At 39.3% G+C, this 6569-nt stretch overlaps 1 long non-coding RNA gene across 1 annotated transcript; it reads left to right on the top strand.

Annotated features, from left to right (window-relative positions):
- The first annotated feature begins 3149 nt into the window (after nt 1-3149).
- LOC133629231 (uncharacterized) lies at nt 3150-6269 on the top strand. The gene is made up of 3 exons (XR_009820984.1): nt 3150-3342; nt 4074-4173; nt 6162-6269. It is a non-coding gene; the product is annotated as an uncharacterized LOC133629231 (long non-coding RNA).
- Nucleotides 6270-6569: the final 300 nt, after the last annotated feature.

Below are 6569 nucleotides of genomic sequence, written 5' to 3'. Positions count from 1 at the left end.
TGAAGGGCAAAAAAAAATGCAGGGGAAGAGACAAAAAGAAAAAAAGCAAGAAACAGAGGCAATGGCCAAGTCAGGGGACAGTAGGAGTCTCAGCACTGTTCTGTGTGACGTGTGTGTGAGTTGTACTTCATTTGTGTTTACATTTCTTTGGCTAATTCTTCTCAAAAAAAATAGTTTTTAAGTTGGATGTAAGCTCAAACCCATCTACTAAGTATTGCCTTTGTCATCTATTTCATATGGCTTCAGAGTTTTCAAAATCTTGAAGAAAGAAACTTTGTCTTTCTTGGCAAGAAAATGAAGCCACCATCAATTCTGGAAACAGCACCACTTCTTGAAGATCTGGAAAGGGTAATGCTAACGTAATACATTACATTTAGTATTTTTAAGACTAGTATCATACCTTAACTTTCAGATACTAAATATTATAGTAGCTAATTTTGATTGAGGAATGTGTAGGAGGTTGTTCATATGGTTGAGTAAATTATGCTTCAGAGAGACTGTAGAATTGTACAGTTTCATCTGATCTATCAACCACTGCTACAAATGATGGCATTTGAATTAGATGTAAGAATTGAACTCCTCATCCCAGAAGAACTCTTATCATATTGTGTGTTAAGGAAATGTATTATGCAGTGGGTCTAAGGCTTTTAAATTGCTCAGTGCTTTGTGTTGCCTTGTTGGTGTTTCAAGCACACGATTTTCAGGTAGAACTCTTTATTTCTCTTTCTGTAGGAACTTACTTGGAAAAAAGTTGTAGGCCCTAACTCCACTGAATCTTACTGTTGGCCACCAATAGCTCAAGGATGTGATGTAGTTGCCATCTCATGTCAGGGAAATAATCCTTTCTTGTATATTCCACCAGTTCTTACACTTTTGCAGTCGAGCAGTTGCTACAAACCTTGAGAAACAGGAGTGGAGGATGTATATATTAGAGTACTGCAGGTTTTGTGTTCTAAGGTGCAAATGTCAATGAATGATCCAAAAGGTAGTGCATGTTGAGAATGGGTGCATCTGATGTCATCTTAGAGTATGCTTCCCAGGTTATTTAGGCCATGTGCTTAGACATTGACAGAGATGGACTGCATGAGTGTGGGAGTCTGTAACTTATTTATCAAGTAATATCTAACAAGTGGTTAATGTCACATCACTTTGATACTCGATGAAGCTTGATTTTTCAGGGGCTGTTACATAGTGAAATGGAAATGTCTGGTTTGATTTTTAAAACATTGTCATTCATTTTCTAATGCATTAGATCACAGAAACATAGACTCACTGAGGCTGTAAGGGAGCACTGAAAATGGCTCACACAGCTCCAAGTAAGACAAGATGTTTCTGCTTCTATGAAACTTTTGGACCTTTCACCGTGTGTTGCTGCACATCCATTTGTCTCCAGCTTGGTGCACGGTTCCTCGGGCCTGTACCATCTGCATTTAAGAGGTGATGTGGTGTTAAAAGCTTCTGTTTGAAGCATTGAAAGGCCTGTTTTGCGCATTTTAGTTTTGCCCTAAATTCTGAAATAGTACAATGACTAAGATTCTAAACAGTTGTCTCATGCTCTACTGTAACTCTTTTGTACATACACACCTAGCCACTAGCACTTATCTTGTGTCCTGGGTGGAAGGAGGCACAACTTGTTTTTGAGCTACTGAAAATATACCAGAGATGCTCCAGACAGCTTCATCCAATGTTGTTAATACTTGGGCAGAACAAAGAAGCAGCTAAAAGTGTGAAAATCTGAGGAAGTAAGAATACTTCTGTCGTCTTAATGACACTTGAATGCAATGTAGGCTGTCTTAGTTGTTTGTGACCAGAATGTTCCGAATGTTTTTGTGGTTGTTGATTGAGTGGCAGAACTACAAGTGAGTTTTCCAAAGACAGAGCTAGTAAAATGCTTGTTTGACTGCTCTGTGCCACACAGTGCAGAAATTAATTTGACCTAATATTTTGAGAAAGCTACTGTATATCCTGAGGTGTCTTCTCATGGAACTTCCAGTCAGTGTGGTATAGAGCTGAAGAATTGTATAAAATGTTACAAGTATGATCTGAATTCTTCAATGACTCAAAACATAATCATTTGGGGATTGAAAATGTTGGGAAGTCTCTAAGACCAGACATTCTGAGCATGACATGAAACTGGAAAAACATCACTTTTTGTGAAAAGTCTAGTGATTTGGCAGCACTGCAAATGTCCATGTTTTGGGGCTTTTGTTTAAGACTATCTGAGGTAGTGCACTGTGCTTATGGAGTGTGAAACTTCTTCAGTGGTACTTCAGTGAGAAACTTCAACACTGACAAATCATCAAAAATCACACGTATAAGAAAATAGCGATGTGAGATTTTGATTGTGATGGGTTTTAATTTTGCTTCTGGAAGCTGTCAGAAATTCACACCCTGTGTGAGAATTGTATATTGTACATTATAAGTTTAACAGAAGATTTACGATGTACCAATGTTCTTTGGCATATAACAACGCTTCGTGCTTCTTAAAAGAAGAAACACACAGTAAAGCATGTCTAGATTACATGAATTACCAGCCCTCTGGTTTGTATCCACCTTTAGGTTGTACAGCCTTGTATGGACAGTGAACGAACCTCCTCTTCAGGCTTCTTGTTACAAAGTGATGGTGGAGGTGTCTCATTGGCTCAGCCCCAGCAGTGGGTCTGGCTCAGAGCTGGGGAGAGCTGCGAGCAGCTTCTTCCAGGAGCCATCTTTACAGCCCCTTCCCTCTCACCAGAAAAGGCTGTCATGGCAAACCATGACAAAGTGGTTTGGGAAGGACCTTTTTTCTTAATGCTTAAATCAGTGGATGGAGAGATGGAAACAGCCACTGTTAAAGTGATGTCACACTTCACATGCTTCGAGTAGTACACTTACAAGTGTGTATAAACCGTGTGCTTAGCTTTAACAGATGAATGCATGCAGTCTTTGGAAGTTACAGATGCCACTTGTGTGACACATTTCAGTTTTCCTCTCCAAGAATCTTTGCTCATCGTGTACACAGCATGCCTGACAACTTCTGTAATGCGATAAAGGTTTGACAAACCATTACCAGGTTAATACTGCATTTGATCACAAAGTAGTGGATACACAGAAGCTGTTAAAAATACGTGTGTATTTGTTTTAGGATTCTTCTGTAGACCAAGAGATCACAAAGGCAAAGTCAGTCGTTCTGTTAACAGAAAACGAGTGTGATGCACTTGGGATCCTCCGCTATTTGCAGCAGGCAGAAGCTGAAGTTCCCCCAGAACTGCCTGGTTTGACTGCCAAGGTGCTAAAAGATGAAGAATACCAGAAATTGTCAAGGCCACTGTGTACCCATCTTAAAACATTTGGGGCTTGCAGGTAAGGAATTGCCAAGCTTTCTTACCACCCGTACTGGTGTAGGAAGGTGGTATATGCCTCAATGATGCTGCTTCTTTTTTCTTGCTCAATTTTCCTGTTGGATACTTTCATGAAACCATTTTTTGCTCATGACTCTTTTTCTTGTGGTTACGTTTGCATCAGTTTCACTCTTCTTAGGTACTGCTACGAAAATCAAAATACCAACATTTTCTGGAGACAAATCTCATGTAGCCTGACGGGATATCATAATTATCATTCCTGCCCAAGTGTTCTTGAGGGAACTTCAGGCTCTTTTTATTAGTATTCTAGCCCATAATTGCCCAAGGCTTATGCTTTGCTCTCTCCTCTGTTGTCTTCTGTCCCTCCAGATTAGGTAAGTAGATGACTTCTCTGAGCTGTGTCTAACTGGATTCTAACAGGGCCTTGGATGAAGCCCTCATATGTTCCTTCTAGTGTGGATGACCCTTGTTGCAAGTAACACAAAATTCAGTGTTAGTATTTGTTTTATTCTGGAACTAGTTTCCTGGTGATTTTTGGTTTTGTTGTATAAACTTGTCCAACAGGAGCTTTTTGGCCACTTCTGTCTAATCTCCAGTCATTGGTGCTACTTGAAACAGAAATTGAATACTGAGGGCTGATGAAATGTTAGTGTGAAAAGATGTTGTAAGCCACATCAAAAATAGTTTACAAGTAAAAGGGCTTTGTTCTAAAACCAGTTTTTAAATATGTAGAAACAGAACAGTGTGTCTGGATCGTCGTCAAGTTAATTTACAAAGAGACGTGCCCCAGCATATCCCAGATACAGTGACACAAACACCTGGATATCTGATGGTAAGTTACAGTTATTGCTTTTTCCCTTGGTTTGGTGTACCAGGAACACATCTTAAATACCTCCTTAGCATATTACCTTCATGTTAATGTAGTACATATCCCACATCTCTTGGGTATTTGGGAGATTTTTAGCTTTTTTAGTTTCTCTGTTGCTTAAGTGTGTGTCAGATTTTCCCTTAATCTTTAGCTTGACCTAAAATTGTTTTGTAGGTGGTTCTGAGTTTACCTTAGGTTTTCTCCTGCATTGGAGGCTCATGTTCTATGGGAAGAGGACATTTGTTCTGTTTATTCCTTTCCTCTATCTATTTAGAACATAAACCAAAATAGGCAAAGATTAAAGGTCCTGTAAATGTCATTATTTTTGTAGTAGAGCAAACACAATCCTCTGGAGTGAAGAAACATTGCAGTGGAAGATCATGCCTGTTTAACAAGAGTTGAAGGGAGGATTTTTCCTTCTCTGTCATGTTGATGCAGACTTCCTGAAAAATGAGTATATTCTGGCCTTGTCAATTGAACCAAATATTTTCTCTATTTGCACTGTCCATAGACATGGGATATAAATTCTCTCTTCTAGATGGAGCAGTTGCTTCCTACTAAGGTGTCATTGTGGTTTTGAAAACAGTTTTGATAGAATCCTGTTACATTCACACTGCCATTTTTAGTAGTTAAATAGTCATGAAACCTTCCTGGTTACTGGTTTGACTTTGCTATAGTGGCTCTTCACATCTCAGTAACAATTTGTATGTCAAAACTCCCTTCACTTGGCTTTTCAGTCCCGACTTTACTAGATAGTCTTCCTGTACAGCAGTACTGTAGAGTCTGTCTCATCTCCACCTTGGATAATGATTGCTGAGGGCAGATGTGTAGACACTGGTGCTTCCTTTCAAGGTTAGTGCTTGGATCTGAGAACTGCTGGGTGCTTTCCTTTTTGGATGAGCTGCTTACACTTTCTTCCTGTCCTGTCTTTTGCTAGAATTCAGGTGCGCTCAAGTCATGCAATCAATGGGTGTTCCCCATTCCCAAAAATCATAGGTTGTGAGAATAGACAATAAAAACTGGGTGGATTCCTTGGTGTCACTCCATTTCTGCCTAATAAAGAAGCTTTTGTTGGCAGCTGGTAGTTGAAACTCGTTGATAACCTATAGATACAGTTTGAGTGCTTGAAACCTGGACAGATTTCATAATACTCCTGTTACAAACTTGTACTTCCCTTTTGTGCACTCAAGACAGCAGTTGTGGCCTCTTTCCTCATCTAGTTCTGCTTCTGCTGACTGCAGAGCCTGGATATATGTCTTACAAATCAGTTGTCAATTGGATAAGTGTTCACTGTCTCTTTTGTTTAGAACTCGGTATCATGTTGCTTTCCTTTAAGAATCTCTAGTTGCACTGTGAGAGTTTTAGGGTTTTAGTAAGTGGAAATTACCTTTCTGGTCTTCTTTTCTGTCTGGCCTCATACACTCAGCTGTATCTCAGTACTTGTGCCTAGCATGAGCCTTTGGATGAAATGCACCCAGCATTTTGTGAATTGGTGTTCTTGATAGCTTATGTCAAGCATTTTCCGTGCAAAAAGAGGGAAGGCGTCACGCTTCCCCAGTCAGTTCTTCTAAATCTCATTGTAAGGTTGGAGACCACTTAAAATTAAGCTTGGATGATGTGAAATGCCTTAGTGGTTAGTAGCTTGACAGGTAATACTGTAGTTCACTAGTGTTCATTTAAGTGGAATACCACCAAGACCTATAGATCTTGCTCTATAAACTTGTGTCCAGTCTGGACTGGGCTATGGACAGTTACCATTCATAAGGATTCATTCATTCAGGATTATTCCTAATCTTTGGAGTAATAAGAGGTCATCATCTTCTGAAATGCATGTGTACAGCAGTATTTGTCATCTCTTTAGGCTGGAAAGAGGTAGGTCACCTTCAACATGAAAACGTCTCATTAACTTAAGAAACCATCAGTTGTCTTTATAACGTATTTTATGCTTTCAGATTCTGCCTCTCCACGTTGTAAATGCAACAAACTGCTTTGGTCGAAGAGTAGATCAGCAGAAGGACCAATATACAATTCTTGCTGAAGGAATTAATGGGTATTTTAAGGAACCTGGTAATAAGATTGCTGTTAAAAATGTGGAGAAGCTGGCATTTCATGGTTTGTGTCAGAAAACAGTTGTTCACAGGTAAAAATGTGGATTTTTTTTGGTTTAAATTATTCATGTGCACTTTTTAATACAAAGTAATTTAGAACTTTTACTGCTAAGTTAAAGTTAACCCACCATGAAAACTAGCAAAAAAATCTCTGCTGTACAAATTGTTCTTTAAAAAGCTCTCACATGCTGCCTGTGCTGAAGGGAAGCCAGAATGGCTCCACATACACACCACTGAACATTGTGCTGTGAA

This window comes from Colius striatus, unplaced genomic scaffold, assembly GCF_028858725.1.
Source record: "Colius striatus isolate bColStr4 unplaced genomic scaffold, bColStr4.1.hap1 scaffold_34, whole genome shotgun sequence".
Lineage (NCBI taxonomy): Eukaryota > Metazoa > Chordata > Aves > Coliiformes > Coliidae > Colius > Colius striatus.
The sequence above is the reverse complement of the archived record's forward strand: the minus strand, read 5'-3'. Positions and strand labels throughout refer to the sequence as shown.